We start from the raw sequence: 17,611 nt of genomic DNA, 5'->3' as shown, positions 1-17,611 counted from the left end.
GCTCATACGAGTCCACAACGAGCCGGGTTGGAGGGGAGGGATGGGAGGGGGGGAAAAGGAAGAAGAGGGGGGGTATGGTGAAGCAATCTGTGGGGCATGGGGGAACAAACTTGTTAATGAGCTGGTTTACAGATTTTTCTCCTTGACGTGTGCCAGGAGGGATCAAGTGTACAAGGCCCCCTGATTGTACAATTTTCTTTGATCACGCTTAATAAAAAATTGTTTACTCTTAAAGGCCTCTATCATATCCCCCCTCAGACATCTCTTCTCCATGCTGAACAGCCCTAACCTCTTTAGCCTTTCCTTATAGGGGGAGCTGTTCCATCCTCTTTATCATTTTGGATTTTACCATCACTTTATCCACCTGTTTGGCCACCTTAAGATCATCAGATGCAATTATCCCTTAGATCCCACTCTGCCTTTCTGCTTAGAAGAATTTCATCTCCAATACTGTTCCTTTCCTTGGCTTTTTGCAAAAATGCATTACTCTGCATTTTTAGCATTAAATCTTAGCTGCCAGACATTAGACTATTCCTCGAGCTTTACTAGATCCCTCCTCATGGTTTTCATTCCTTCCTGGCTGTCTACCCTGTTACAGATTTTTGGTATCATCTGCCAAAAGAGAAACCTTTCCTGAAAACCCTTCTGTTATGTCGCTCACAAAAAATGTTGGAAAGAACCAGTGCAAAGACCAATCCCTGAGGCACACTGCTAGTAACAACCCCCTCCTCAGAGAAAACTGCATTTACCACTCAAAGTGTGGGAGGCGACAAAGGATAATAGTAAATGCTGCTCAATGTTCACAAATAGTTAATGCAACTTGTATTAAGTGATTCATTAATCTGCCACTAATCCAAAAACTTATCTCACACCTCTCTCCCCTGTGTTAGTCTGCACTGGCTTTGTAAAGGTTTTTCTCCAATTTTATGCCTAGGATAAAATCCTTTGAATCAGGCCCACGGTGTGTTAAAATGCAGTTTCTCTTGCATTTTCTCATTTAGGGAATTAAGGCCAGTGTAAAACTGATGTAAACCCTTGCAATATCTTAATGGTGGTTTTTAGTAGTAGCTGATTCAGCAAATCTCCAGTGAGGAAATGTAGAATAATAGCAGCTATCAGAAACGGGCAAAGAGACAGTTTGCTCTCAACGTCTGGCACATTGATTTGCAACTCTTAAAACAAACTGCCTATTAGGGGCGGCTCAAGGCAATCTGCTACCTGAGGCGAAAGATGAAATGGAACACCCCACCCCATGGCCCAGTGCAGGTGAAATCACTGGGGGTCAGAGCAGGAGGAAGGAAATAGAGTGAAGTGACTTGCCCAAGGTCACAAGGAATGGCAATAGGATTTTAACCCTGTCTTCCCTTGTTTGCAGTCCACTGCTCTAACCACTCAGTTTTTGGGCCTGTCATTTTTTTTGTTCTCAGTCTTTGGTGTCCACACTAGGGGGTGCTGGAGAAATGTTTAATGGGGCAGGGAGGCCTTTGGCCACCCCACCCCCTGGGTCTAGAAATAGGACTCTTCCATTCCCTATTGCCTGCCTCCCACCCTTCTCCAGGATCTGCCCCCTGGGGGTGTGAGAACTTGGTGAATGGTTGGAGTCTGTGTGTATGACACACTCTCTCTTAGCGCTGATACAAGAGTATTAGATGCCGTAGACAAACCTTACAGCCTTTCATCCCCCTTCCCTCTCTTCCCTACATAATTAAAACGTATGCATTCTTTTCCATTTTAAAATGCATCTTCCCGGAGATCACATGATGCACTGAGGGTGGAGGATGTGATTCCTTCACACTCGGCGTCCAGCCTCTGGAATCGACCCCCATCTGCATCACAAGCATCAGCTAAGGACTTGTAACTTCGCCGGGGCATTGCCCTTGGAGGTATAGTGCACAGAACTGGGCACGCCGGCTCCCCCTGTTAAAGCTGTTAAAGAAAAAGGGAGAGAAGTGTTGGCTAACTCTGCACAGTCCAACATGGCCGCCGCGGCAGGCCCTGCCGAACAGCTTGCCGCTCCGGCATTAGCTGAGATTAAAGCTGCAGTCATCGAGGCGTTGGGGCCCAAATTAAAATCAATATCGACGGCAGTGGCAGAAATCTCAGCAAATTTAAACAGAATTGGAAAATCGCGTGTCTGAGACCCAAGATGGCCTCCAAAGCATGCAAACGGAACTCGCTTGGCTGAGGGCTGAAGTGGTGAAAAACACAGTGAAAATCGAGGACTTGGAGAATCACACTAGGCGATCTAATTTGAGATTCGTTGGCCTACCTGAGTCTATCGATGACCGTGCCCTGCCGGCCTTACTTGAAACGTGGCTTGCTAAGGAACTTTCGCTCTCATCCGCACATGGCACTCTGAGTGTAGAGCGAGCACACAGGCTCGGAGCTAAAAGGCCAGCTGCTGAGAAACCCCGGGTGGTGGTGGCAAAAATATTTCATTTTGCACACAAGCAAGAAATCCTGGCTGCTATGCGAAAGGGCCAAAATCTCCATTATGAAAACCACAGGGTGCTGATTTTTTTCAGGACTTTTCGTCTGTGGTAACAACTCAGCGGCGCGTGATGGCACCAATCTGCACCCAGTTGCTGGCGCAGGGAATTCGGGCCTCCTTGATCTACCCAGCCCGATTGAGGGTCACTACTGACACCGGAGTGAAGTGGTACACGTCGCCTCAGGAGGCCCGCTCTCTTCTGCAGGAGCTCGGGGCGGTAGCCGCGGGCTCTCCCACGTCCTCCCCACATAAGTGAGCGGATACATCAGATCTGACCTGGCAGGCCTTATCAGACTTTAACTGTTTTTGTATGATCTTAAACATATTTTCTAGGTCCGGTAGCTTATAACTTTATTGGCTACCACCTTATGCCTGCACAGCCCGCGCCCTTTTGTTTTTTTTCTTTTTTGTTTATTTGTTGTTCTTCAGAGACTTAGCCCTCTGTGCTGCTGCAAGGGATCAAAGTTTTTTTCGTTGACTTTTTTTGCTCTCCTTGGTCGTTTGGAGGAGCAAATAGATACATAGAATCCAATGAAGATTCGGCTGGATACTTCTTTGTAGCTTATTTACATGGAGAGCGTTTGACAGACCAGATTCAAGGCTGGCCCTTGGCCACTGCAGGGCTCCAGTGTCGACATATTCCCTGGTGGGGGACATTTTTCGTTCCGGTTTAACCTGTGGGACTCCAATTTTTTTGTTTATGCTGATCTTTTTGCGGGGCCCCCCTTCTAGCGAATCTTGGTTTTTTTTTTTTCTCCTGATGGGACTGTGATTTGTGAACCATTCAGAATTATGGGGTTTATAATTGTTTATATCCCTTATTACACAGGGGCTTATGATTGTTCATATGTCTTCTGCTGGGCTGTGACTCTTCTAAATATGTTTCCATGGCCTCTACTATTATTGCTTTGCTGACACAATTTACATATGTGTGTCTTGTATGTTTGATGCAGATGGGGGTGGGTGGGGGAGGGAGGGTATGCCAGTATGACAGTGATCTCTTGGATAAGAGGGGGAAAAGTCCTTGCTGGGGTCTCGATGGGGCGGGGATGGGTTTTGGGAAGTTGGGTTGTTCGGGCTAGGGGGGAATAGGGCTCGAGTCCCCTGGATTATCTCTCACCAGGTCTGGTTTGTCAGGCTACCTATTTCATTCAGTCCTTTTGTGTCATCTGGGTGGAGGCTTTGGCTGGGAGGGCTTCCCCTACAGGGAAATTGGTTTTGGAATTCATTGAAAAATCACTCATTACTAGGCCTCTAGTACTGCTCCTAATTTAATCACTTGGAACGTCTGTGAGATAAACTCCCCCATTAAACAATCAAAAATCCACGCTCTTCTTAAACGCAAACGCGCCAATATCGCGTTTTTGCAGGAAACCCACCTTACAGATGGGGAGCATAATAAGTTAAGTAAAATATGGGGTGGGCAGGTATACTATGCCTCTGGAACTACCATGTCAGCAGGAGTGGCCATATGGATTAACCCACAACTTCCCCTTCAGGTCCACTCCACTATATTAAAGATCCTATGGGGTGATATCTCATCTTAGTAGCTGAGCTATATCAAACTAAGGTGATTCTGTGTAATATCTATGCACCTAATAATTATAGCCCCAGTTTTTATCAAAAGGTCTATAGATATCTCGTACTGTATGCAGCTGATTGTTTATTGGTTGGTGGGGATTTTAATACCATTCGTGATGACCAATTGGATAGATCTTCATCCTCGGGCTCCCAGGTGGGCTTTGGGAAGGGTCCCTCCTTTTTAGAGCAATCTCTTCACCTGGTAGATGTTTGGCGTATCTTACATCCAGGGGAAAAGGACTTTACGCATATCTTACGTGCTCATGGCACCCTATCTCGAATAGATTATTTTCTGGTCAGCGCACACAGCCTGTCTCAGGTGGGGGAGGTGACTATTGGGGATATCATCATTTCGGACCATGCTCCAGTGTGCCTGGCATTGCAGATAGGGTGTAGCCCCACCTCCACTTTTCGGTGGCGGTTCCCCTTTTATCTAGTTCAAGATGTCAAATTTCAGGAGTACTTACGAGCCCGCTGGACCAATTATGCCACTATAAATGCCCAACACGCAGATAACCCGATATTGTTTTGGTATACCACCAAGGCAGTGCTACGGGGTGAGATCATTTCATATATGGCACACCGGAAAAAAGCTATCAATCACAGGATTCTGACCTTAACAGCTAAATTGCAGAGAGCCAAGGCCTCCTTGAACCGCGTGAACTCCCATGGGACGCGGGTACAATATTTTTCTATCCAGGGGGAATTAAATACCTTATTACATCAGAGGGCTCGGAAAAGTTTTTTGTACTATCAGTATAAGCTTTATCAGCACAGTAATAAAGCCGGGAAAATGGTGGCTAATCTGGTTCGCACAGTGCGTGGGTCTCGATATGTTCCAGCTTTGCGTTCCCCCAACGGGCCGCACTCTTACCGCCACGACGGATATTTTGCATAGGTTTCAGGACTATTATAAAGATCTCTACACTTTGGAACATTGGGACCCTGAGGCCAGCGCTAGATTCTGCAAACAGCTAAGCCTCCCCCGCTTGACCAGTGAACAGCAGAATCTGTTAAATAGCCCGGTGACAGCAGAAATACAATCGGTTATTAGGGGGGCCAAGGCTCTTAAGGCGCCGGGACCGGATGTTTATGGGGCAGAATTTTATAAATGTCTCCTGGATCTTGTAGGGCCCCCTTTGGTGCAGGTCATTGCTGCCCTGGCTGATCGAGGGTCCTTTCCCGCCCATGCCAATATGGCTAATATTGTTCTTATACCTAAACCGGGGAGGGACTCATTGGTGCCAGAATCTTATCGACCCATTTCCTTATTTAATTTTGATCAAAAGCTCATAGCTAAGGTGATGGCAAACCGTCTTTCCCCTATCCTCCCAACCCTAGTGGGTGCTGACCAGGTGGGCTTTGTGCGCAAGAGATACGCCTTGACTAACATACGTAAAGTCCTAGCAGCAATGACTGTGTCAGCAGACGGTGGCCCAATTCCTCGCCGTTAGTTTTGATGCTGAAAAGGCATTCGATAGGGTGGAGTAGGGCTACCTTTTTTGGGTCCTGCGGCAGATGGGGTTTGAGGGGCTCTTTCTCAATGTGGTGCACCTTCTGTATCAAGATCCGGAAACTACGGTGGTGGCGAATGGTTCCTCATCTGAGGTCTTCTCAATTTCAAGAGGTACCCGACAAGGCTGCCCACTGTCCCCTCTTTTATTTGTTCTCCAACTAGAGCTTTTGCTGCAAAAATACAGTTGGCCAAAACTGTTAAAGGGCTACGACTCCAGTCCTCTACACTTAAGTACGCTGCATTTGCTGATGACATTCTGAACTTCCTTACTAACCCCCAGAAATCCCTTTCTCCCTTACTCAAGATTTTTTGGGCATATGGAATTTTTACAGGGTTTCGATTAAACTTGGATAAATCGGCGGCTTTGGCCTTCCCTGACTCTTTGGAAACTGATTGGGGAGGGGAATTTCCTTTACAATGGGCAGGAATTTCCTTTACATATCTTGGAATTGTTATACCTAGAGACCTCTCCCATCTCTACAAACTAAATGTGCTACCTTTTTATTAAAATTCACCCAGGATAAGCTAGCCGCTTGGGCAAGGTTACCTCTTTCCTTGGGGGATAGGGTTCATTTGTTCAAAATGACTATCTTGCCAAAGTGGTTATACTTGTTTCAGAATTTGCCCCTGCACCTCCGGACATTTGAGCTTCAACAGATAGGGCTCAACGACGTTTCTATTGGAGGGGAGGGAAGTCTCGTGTCCCGTTGGTGTGGTTACGCGAGCGCTGGGGAAGAGGAGGCTTGGGAGTACTGGATTTGGCTCTCTATAATTTGGCCAGTAATCGGAGATTGATTAGGGACTGGTTGTTAACTACCTCCACAGTTATCAATATCTCCGCGGATATGGAGCTCGCTGCCTCCACATCTCTGAAATTTGTACTACAAGCCCTGGCTGCATCGGTACCTACATACCTGGTGCAGAATGCACTTATTAGTCCTATCTAGACTTCTTGGGTCCGACTCACACATTTAATACACACCCCGCGCATTAGCGCATATTTTTTGCCAGTCCAGGGGAACCCAGATTTCACCTCGGGTACTCACAATGCTGCATTTCATGGCTGGCATGCAAAGGGCATTTCTCTGCTGGGGCATGTGCTCTTTCCTGAGGGTGCTCTTCTATCCCTTTCTGAACTTGGGGAGCTTTATGGCATTTCTAAGGCAGATGTTTTTCCCTACCTGCAGATGAGACATTATGCGGACTCTCTCCCATCAGGTGTCAGGCAAGCCTATCATTTTCATGCCTTGGATTCCTTTTTTTCATTTGCCCGGGAACAGGCACCTTCACTATCCCAGTATTATAAAAGACTCAAGCAATTGACAGAAGTAGACACCTATTCTACTCTAGTCCAATGGTGGAATGGTGATGGGGTATTTACGATTAATGGATATATATAATTAAAGCCAGGTTTAAGCAGATTTCCCAACTCTCGGTGAACTCATATTTTAGAGAAATGCAATACAAATTTTTTCGGAGAAGTTACGTGTCGGCACAGGGGGGCATTCCATTTAAGAATTTCAGCCTCCCCAGCCTGTGCCCGGTGTGGGAATTCATGGGGCACCCTGTCTCATGCTTTTTGGGAGTGCCCCACTGTTCAGTCTGTGGGGCAGGCTGGCTCGTTATTTGGAGTGCTTACTGGGAGTCACCATTCCGGTATCACCCCTATGGCTTCTTTTTGGTTGCATTTCTCCATTACGCATTCGAGGTTTGGGAACCTGCTTGCTTATCCAAAAGGCTTGTTTAGTGAGGAAGAAAGTTATTTTATTGCATTGGCGAGAGGTATCTGCTCTTTCGTATTGGACTTGGCGCAACTGTTTTCACCGAATGATGCTCCTAGACGCGGCGACTATGCGCCTTTCTCCACGACACAGAAAGCGTTTTCTTGATGTTTGAGACGTGTATTTGCAATCTCTACCACAGCGTGTCCGAAGCTCGATTCTCAATGAGTGACTGTAACATGATCTGTAAGGACTGAACCATATTTATACTAATGGTTGCTTGCTTTCTTCTGCTTTTTTACCTGGTGAAAGGTTATGGCTCCCCTGGCGGCGCCCGGACCTAATAGGGGGACTCGGGGACGGGGGGTGGGGGGGGGGGGTAGTTTGGGTTGGAGTACCTGGTTCTTCAGTAGTTTCTGTACGTTTATATAGGAAGGTGGCGAAGAACCACACCACCTTCCCTTTGTGTGAATTTTGATAAAACAATAAAAACTGTATTTTTGAAAAATACATCTTCCCCCAACCTAAAAGGGCAGGTTGAATATCTATTCTCCACATGCAAAGTACAATTTTCTGAAGTAAAATATCACTTACAACATATATATGATATAGGCATACACTGCAAAAAAACACACTTTCAATAATAATAGTTTAATAGACTTAAATTACCTTTCTCATAGTAATCAAAGTGGTTTACTGGATCCCATATGGTATTAGGTGTATGGTAAAGTGCACTGGGTGTGGACTTGACCCACAGAAAGCCAGGAATAAACTGAATTCCAATTCCAATATAGTAAGCCTTCCATATCATAATTGCCAGCACTCAACCTATGAAAAGGCCATACTGCAAATATTACATCAGGCCTAAACACCAATACACCTTCTATTAGGAAAAGAGATTAAAATCAGTGTTCTGGCTCAATAAAAACATATGTGTTTTCTCATCCAGACAGCTAACTTTTCTTCCCAATCAGTCCTCAAGACAAAGATCCTTTAAGTTTGAAATTATTTATTGTACAGATAAGATTCTACTTACAATTGTTGGGATACACTCTAGCCAGGCATATTTTTGTGTAGGATTTCCCGTTGTTATTTCTCTTGTACACTTGTGTGTATTTGGGAATCACTTCAAGTTCTGGCATTTGTTCTGCCTCTTTCTCCCCACCGTAGTTTGAACTAGGGTGTGAGGTTCCCAAAGGATGAAGCTTTGTTCCATCGGGGTGCAGGGCGCTATCATATTGGTCACTCCCGCACTCTGAACACTTAATGGCTACTTTACAGTCTTTATCCATGTGGTTAAATGAAGAACAGCACTGGTAGTAAATTCTGTACTTTAACAGTTCTTTGCTCTCTTTCAGAGTTTCCCTTTGAACCCTCAACATTTTCTGAGTGGGTGAGGTTTCTTGTGTATTGGGCACTGTCGGTCTGGGTCCTCTACCCTATCCATACGGAGAAGTTGGTCTGATGTAGATGCTGCAGGCGACACTTCCATTTTGTGCACAGAGATGGGCTTCCTGTTGCTGCTGTGCTTATCGGTTGGCCTCTCACCCACTCAGTGGCTGATTCTGCGTACTTCATGTGTGCCAAATGAGAAGCTAGGGTCGTTCCTATGGTTTGCTAAATCTCATATGAACTTTGTGAAGACGTAGAAAGGTGGGTACCCTTTTGTGGTCTTCTTTGAACCGTGCATCATGAGATGCCCATTTATCTTGTATATCACGGGGCAGTTTGTTTATGATATTGTTCATGCCTCATGATGTGTCCCAAAGGTTGAGACCTGGATAAATTAGTTCAGCCTTAGCTGTCTCCACCTCTTGGAGGAGACCTCCTAATTCCTGCAACTTTTGGTTATCCCTACTGGATATTTCTAGAAAGTCTTCCATTTTCTCAAATAACGCATTCTCTATGGTGACTGGGTCCCCATAATATTGCTCAAGTCTCTCCCATACCTCTTTTAGCGCTGTAGAAGGATCACCTGGGTAGACGTTTTTTAATCTTTTCACGTGTTTGACCGATGCACGTCCCAACCATCTTATCAAGTTCATCTCTTCCTTCAGGATCAACCTCATATCCTTCACAGCATCTTGGAAGTCAGATTTCTATGCCCTGTAACTCTCAGGGCCGTCGTTGAGCTCGTAGAGCCCTGCAGTTATGAATTTTCTGCGGGTCATGTACCTTGCTAGGTCTTCTCTTTCCAAAGTCTCATTCCGAAAGGCAGTAGGTCTTGATGGGCGGGTGTCTTGTGGTTCACTGTGCATATCACCCTCGTTGTACATTGGCTCGGGCTGTGGTTGCTCAATTGTCTCCTGTTTTGGCATAGGTTGCTCAATTGGAGCCCTTCTTGAGTATAGTTGCCCAGCTCTTTCTCGTTCCCGGTCCCCACAGGACGCTGTGATCCATGGCTGCATGGAAGTGTTTTGCTTGGCGCACGAGTTAATTGCAATGCATCTGTGGGGTTTGGAGCCGGTGGATCACTGCCATGGCATTCAGCACTCGTGGCATTTTGTGCTTCAGGCCCGATTTCTTTGGTGAAGTCAGCTATTTGTGAGGGGGAGTGTGTTCTCCCATGATGCGTGGGTTGCTCTGAGGGAAGCGGCGCTTTGGCGCTAGCGTGGGTTGGAGGGTGAGCCATGACATACTCAAACGTCCATTGGGTCATGTCCTGCTGAGTGGGTGTCCCCCCCCCCCCCCATTGCCTTGGTTCAGAGCCGTATCCAATACCTTAAGTTGGGCTTCAAGGGCTGCTGCTTCTCTTTTCTGCCACAATATGTCCAGGGCGATCTCTAGTTCAGCTTTTCTGTGTGCTTCAGTGGTAGCTGTGGCAATAGCTGTGGCAGTAGCTGTAGCAGCAGCTGCAGTCTGTTGTTCTTCTATTCTGAACACTTCTCTTTTAAGGGCTGCTTCTTGTTCAATGCATGGTATGTATGTCATAGCTGCTTGGACTCTGCTTTCTTTTGGAGGATGATGGAGCTGAGTTGAGAACGGTTCGATTGCCTTGACCTGTGTGACCTTGCAGACTTTGATGTACACTTAGAGGCACGAGAGAGCTGAGAGCCGATCTCGCTCATTGGGTAATCTGCTTTTGCACTGTCAATGGTATCCATTACCATTCTCTGGCATAGTAAGTATAAATTCTGTTGGCGACCTTTTTCTTCAAGGCTTTCTGCAGTGTTAGTTTATGACATACTCTTCTGCAATGAGCTGATAGGTTTGGAAATGAGCCCTCAGCTGCTCTATGTGGTACTTAAGATTGGTGGGCCTTCCTGAGACCTTCTTTCTTTCCTGGTTGATGTCATGCCAATCCCTTTCTATACTGTGTTCATGCCTCTGTCTCCTTTCCTCATGTCTCTCTGCAGCTCTCTCTGTTAGTACGCATTGTCTCTTTGATTCGCTGCTTTCATCCCTCCCTTCAATGTTCTCCCCTCTTTGCTTTGTGTCATCTCCTAGTTCATGGTTTCAGCTAGCTGCTTTGAGGTGTCCTGCTGTGCTGCTGCTTCAGTCATGTCAACAGCAAACACTTTAATTTCAGCCACTGAGTTAATGGGAATAAGCTTTGGATTGCTTTTAGAGGCAGAGGGCCAGGCTAGTTAACACTTCAGGGAATTTTTGCCTTGGGCTCTCTATTCCCTTGCCTTGGAGTCAGCAGGAATCTTGTATCTATAGCAACCAATTGCTCTGTGCTACTAGCCTGCTGGAGCATGGCGAGGGGAGGGGGGAAGCTGCTCCCAGGTGAAAAATTCTTCCTTGGTAAGAGGAAAGCTTGAATAGGCTTAAGTACCATCGTTAATTCTTTTGTCTGGAGCTTAAATTTGCCACCAGTAGCTCCAGTTAAATGAAACTAAAATGCTTTCTTTACAGCTCTAGTATACTTTGTTTACAGTATAGGCTGACTTTTAAGGCCAGTCCCGTAAGTATAAATCTTCACAATCTTAGGATTTTTATACTTGATTCCCTGGCTTCTCAATGCGACTGAAAGGCTTGGAAAGCTAAGTGCAAAGCAATCCTTCCTTTTAACGGTTTCTACTCAATGTAGACTTCCCTTTCACAGGTTGTGCTGAAGTCCCTGTTTCATTGCACTGCATACAGTTCTTTTAAATGCTTTCAGTCCAGGATTTTCTTTGCTATCTTCCTGTTTGATCTGGCTTTTTTACTGTTTCTACTCAATAAAAACATGTGTTTTCTCATCCAGACAGCTAACTTTTCTTCCCAATCAGACCTCAAGACAAATAATTTCAAACTTAAAGAATCTTTATTGTACAGGTAAAATTCTACTTACAATTTTTGCTTCTCAAATGTATAGCCCCAGGCAGAAGGTCTTTGTAGCTGGAGATAAGTAGGAGAGGGAAGAATGGAGTTTCTGGGTTGCAGAGTGAGAGGGTTCTGAGGCTGATTTAATCTTTAGAATAAAGCGATAAGAAGAATGTAAAAAAAGCCAATCGTTTCACAGAGCTTTACAAAGTGCTGCTGGCTTTGAAGCCCACATGGGCAAGAATGAAGCTTTCCTAGAGAGCTGTTGCAGAAAATGCCTCCACAAGCTGGGGAGAGGGGCCAAGGTCCAATGCAGCGAGCCTAGGACCCATGCAACACAGGGGGAGCATGAAGGGAAGACACTTGAGCCAATAGGGCACTTAGGAAGACTCAAGTTAGATTGAGGGGTATTCGAGCTCTTCTGATAGTGAGAGAAAGTAAAGGGGGAGGGAGCTTCTCTTAAGGACAAGGCTCCTCTTAAAAGCAAGGCTCACAGACCTTTATCATGGTTTACAAAAGGTGTCTCAGCACTAAGCACAGTTAAACTACAACATGTATACAGATACAAACATGTACCCACTGCTGGGGACAGAACAATCAGGTTCTTGTAAATCCCTACACAGAAATTATATGCTAAAGAATACCTAAAGCCTCAGTCACACAAGCAGAATACAGTTAGACTCTCACCAAGTACAGAATAAAGAGATCATAAAATATAAATTGAAACATGCAGACAAAAACTGAACTGGAAATTACAAGAAGTCAAACTCTATAAGCAATGCAAACACAATCAAGAAATATAAAGCATTAAACATACCAATAAAAAGAATGCCAAATCTGCTGATTAAATTCAGCCAATTAAAAACATATATAAAAATGTTTGGTAATATTTTAAACATTAATAAAATATTTCAAAACAGTTTCAATTATTGGATGTAATTTTCTGCTAATAAAGATTAAAAAAAAAAAAATCTCCCACACTCCATACCTAGAAATTTTAGATTTCTAGTCCTCCTGAGATTGTCATAGATAGGTTAAAGTTTGTGCAGCCTCCTCCAATTATATATATATATATATATATATATATATATATATATATATATATATATATATATATATATATATATATATATATATACACATATACACACATGTGCACAGGCACTCTCTCATAGACACACACACAAAAACCCTCTCATACATACATACATACATAAACACACACAAGCAGTCACCCATCTACCCAGGCAGGCAGTCACCCACACACCCCCATAGGGCCTAGGACATTTTTTCAGCCGCCAATAAGATGGGGGTCCACTGTCGGCCACTGCGTCGTCGTCCTCTCTTAGGGGGTCATTTTCCAAAGCGATCGCATGTGCTCACTAAATGGGGTGGAGTCGGGGCGGTGTCAAGACCAGAACAGGAGGAGTCGGGGCGGCACCGGGGCAGACGCCGCAAAGATATCATGGACAGCGAAAAGGTAAGAACCCTTTTCGCTACCAATTTCGTGCCAAATAGCACCACCTTTTATGATGGCACTATTGGGTGCGAAAGCCAGCAGCGATCGCACCGCAGAGGTGCGATCGCTGCCGGCTTTTGCAGGCCCATCTCCCCCCCCCCCCCCCCTCCCGCTTTGCCCCCCTGTACCACGCAATTCAAAGAGCCCAGCGGTATTAGAGATTCCAGGCCTTAGATCCCAGTTGTGGGGTGGGCGGCAGCAGGAGTCACATTTATCCTGACGTTACCTCCTGTTACCGGGGGCCAGACTCGCAGTAAAAGCTGCAAGACTTGCCCTGCGGCAGCAGGAGATGATGTTGGGATAAACACAACTCCTGCCGCCCAGGGTTCAGGACGTGTGTTGCCACTGAGAGGCTCGGGCAGGATTCTGCATCTGTGGTTGATGGGGCACGGGAACTTGTGAGAAAACAAAAAGCATCAAAAGGGGAAAACTGTACATAAGAAAGGGGGGGGAGTCTCCTCTGCTGACCTCCAGCTGAGCTGGGCAACAATTTTTAAAAGATAAATAATGCTGACAATACAAATCCACCACTAATTCATTTTTCTCCTTGTCACAGCTTGGAATAATTGACCTGCGCAGCAAGCATGAAAAAAAAAAAATTCATCATTTTGCCTTTTAGAGCCACATCTCAGATTAGAGGGTGTGTAACCCCACTGATTAAAAAAAAAGAAAGAGAGAACTCCAAAGCTTCAAGCCTTTAATCCAAAGACGCAGCTTTGCTGAATAGCTGAAGTGTCTATACAGAGTGAGGCCTAGTCATTTCCATGGCAACCACCCACTGCTAGACTGGCTTTTACCTGGAAGCTTTTTAGATGCAGTCTTCAAGGAAGTTTGCACAGTTTGAAGCAAGCGCAATGGTCAGGTTCATGTTACCATGCCATAGCTTTCTCTCCTCCAGAAGCTTCCCGAAAACTAACGTGATTATAGATTTTTTTTTTGGAGGGGGTCTGAGTTGGATTGGTTGTTGATGTGGGAGGTTGGGATGGTAGAAAAACAGCCTGATGCTATGAGACTGGCTCCCGGCAGCAGGAGATGATGTTAGGATAAACATGACTCCCGCTACCCGGAGTTAGGGACATGTATTGCCTCTGAGTGGATCGGGCAGGGTTTAGTTTATCCTTGCCTGATCCGATGTTTGGTTCTGGAGGCAGGGTGAGGTGGCATCTGCGGTAGAGGTGTTTTGGAAGGGCCCTTTTTGCTGCTTCAAAATTCTGCCGCATGAGGCCACCGCCTCACCCTGCCTCATGATAGAACCACCCCTGCTCCCTATCTTCTGTAGCATTTCTATACCAAAAAGGGTTTGAATCCTAAAAGCATTTATATCAATTTGCTTCAGAAATAATAAAGGTGAATGTTTGTTTTTTAAAATATGTAACCAAATAAAGACCAAGAACACAGGGATATTTGATATCTGGGACCTGGGGGTGGGGGGAGAAGTGTTGTAAGTCATAACTACTTTTCACTTTTTGTAGATGCCTAATAAGTCATTGTTAGACTTGAGAACAACGTGTGCCATATTAGCTTCTGTTCTACAGGAAGAGTGTGTTGTGTTTTTTATGGATTTATCCCACCCCCTTTGGAATGGCTAAATCTACCTTCATCAAACTTTGCTTGGATGTAGACCCTTAGGAGGACATCAGACCTTTTCCACTTTGAAACTTACCGGTTCATTCATCAAAATGCGTTATGAAATTAACGCACATTAACACATGCGTTATGGCGTTAACGCATGTATTATTGTTTAGAACGCATGGTGCAAATGCACATTTTTTGGAGGGGCGGGATCAGGGAGGAGTTTGGGGAGGATTTAGTAAAATGAGGGATGCTATCGCATGGATTTAAAGCGGGAAATAAGTACACCTTTTTTCCTGGCTGTAGGCTGTGCAATATACCTGAAACGGCCATAATGTACATCAAGCTAGGGTGAAAGGACATAGTAGAAATTTCATCTTTGTGAAACTTTCCTCACTCAAAATAACATCAAATCTTCACCAAGGTGTACTGTGCTGTTTGTACATCTCATTCTACATGAGAAACTGGCCCCTAAACCCTAAATCACCACCAACACCTCACCTCGAACTATTAGATGGCCTTCCTACAGAGATAAAAATACTATGAGGGCCTTGTAGGTAGATAGTCACTTAGACTGTCTCTCTCTCTCTATGCAAAAAAAAATAGGGATTATCACACAATGCACTAAGTTTATCACAGTTGTGCAGTAATTAAAAAATTAATTAAACACCCCTTTTTGTTATCAATGTGTTAGTAACACTTTTTGATGAATCTAGCTATTGGTGATTGATTGGGGGAATAGGTGCAGGAGGGGGGAATTGGCGGTTTTCTCATAATATAGGGGGAGGAGGATTGAACTGATCTAAAATGTCATACTTCCCTATTTGTGCTTCCTTTCTACATTGTCAGCTCATAAACAATTCATACCTAATTAAGTTGCCATGTCTGAAGTCTTGCTGATAATACTTAATTTACTCTTGGATTTCTATTCCACCCTGAGTAATTGGGCAGCCATGCCAAAGCAGATTGCAAACAATTAAAGGATGAAAGGTTACATCATCATTACAAGGAGACTCGAGGAATATATGTTATAGGTCCATAATATAAGTTACATATTTTAGATTGGCTAAAGACAATATTAAGTCAGAGGCCAAGTGGCTGGTCTTACTACAAAGTAGTTTTCCATGTTCCTTAGGTTTATAACAGCAGTTCATAAGTTTAGTCTGAGCAGACATGTACAGTGGTATTTTTATTTAAAATTCTTATAAACTGCTTATTACAAATCAATTAATCTAGGCGTGTTCAAAGTCACATAAAACATTCAGATGGACATGCAATTATGAACAAGAAAAACATTTAAAAAATTGTATGAATCTCAGAAAAGTATTAAAAGCTTCATAAAACAAGAATGCTTTCCAATGCTTTTGAAAAGACTTTGTCAGGTAATATAAGCAAGTAATGCGGTAGAGCATTCCCCATCAGAGGTCTGATTATGCCGAATGCCCTAGTGTGGGTGTCAACCAGATAAGCATACTTATGAGAGGAGTTAACTAATAACAAATCATCCTGAGAATGTAAATATCAAAAAAATACATAATTGGTCAATCAAATGATAAGTAAATAGGTCTTTCCCTCTTAATAGTTTCAAAAACAAGAGTCAGTATCTTATTTTTTCTCTGGGCCACTGGGAGCTAATTCAGCTGAACCAAAATGTGAGAAACATGCTTTCTAAGTGAATTGTGTGTTATTAGACAAGGGTGCAGCATTTTGTATCAGTTGTAATGCATGAAGTCTGTATTTAGGTAACCCAACAAGCAAAGCATTGCTATAATCAATCGAGGTTAATACAAATAATTGCACAACAATTCTAATTCTTGTAATGGTAATAAATAACTGAGATGACATAACAAATGCAATTTGTAAAATCCAGATTGTAAAAGGGTTCTAAAATGATGTGAGTAAGACATTATGGAATCAAGATAGAAACCCAAATCATGAACAGAATCAGTAAACAATAAATGTTAGACCAGAATACGTACATGGAACAGGTTTGTCATGAAATCCACAAGGCCTCTGTAAATGTAAGAGCAAGTGATTGGCCCGTATCCATGATTTTGTTTCTCCAAACAATAATACTTTATTCAATGTATTATCAATATCAGTTTCTAAGTGAAAAACTAGCTAAATATCATTAGTTTAATCTTATGACATGGAGCAAATTGATCCAAAAAGGACAGAAAGAACAAATAGACATTAAAAGTGGGTGGAAGAAAAACTGAACCTTGGGGAATGCCAATTGGAGTAAATACTGACAATTCTGATCTGAAATCGTCTCACAGCTAACAATGAAGTAAATCACTGAAACATCTGACATTCATACACCCAGATCAGTGAGGGTTTTTTTTTTTATAATAGCAGCGAATAACAAACAATGTCAAATGCCTAAGAAATATCTAACAATACTGCATTGATGTCAATTTTACGTGGTAGAAAATCAGACACAGTCAGTGCTATGACCACTATAGAAACCACATTGATGTTGACTTAATATATTCTGCAGTTCCAAATACTCAGTGACTTGGAAAAGTATAGACTTTTCAATAAGCTTTGCCATACTGGACAAATTGGAAATTGGCCTGTAGTTTGCACAATTGGTATCTAAAACAGAATAATGTTTTAAAACCAGAATGCAATCATCTTGCATTTAATCATCTTGTATCTGGTGGGCTGTGATCTGTTGGGAGCTATTGAGGGCATGTTTAGTCCTGTTTTCTACTTACTGTGGGGGGGGGGGGTGCCAGGTTTTTGGTTGGTAATGGAAAATACTGGGTGAAGAGCTGGGTTTTCAGCTGGTGATGGAAAGAAAATATGGAAATAAAGGTCAACTGCAAATATAAGGTGATACCTTTTTTCATGAATTAACTTGTAATCTCTTGACCTACAGCTGGTCAAATACCTATGGTTCCTGAAGGTATCTTGACTTGGACTATGAATGTAAAAGATTTGAACAAAATCTAAATATG

The sequence above is a fragment of the Rhinatrema bivittatum genome, chromosome 3 (assembly GCF_901001135.1).
Source record: "Rhinatrema bivittatum chromosome 3, aRhiBiv1.1, whole genome shotgun sequence".
In the NCBI taxonomy this organism is placed as follows: Eukaryota; Metazoa; Chordata; class Amphibia; order Gymnophiona; family Rhinatrematidae; genus Rhinatrema; species Rhinatrema bivittatum.
This window is presented reverse-complemented; position numbering follows the sequence as displayed.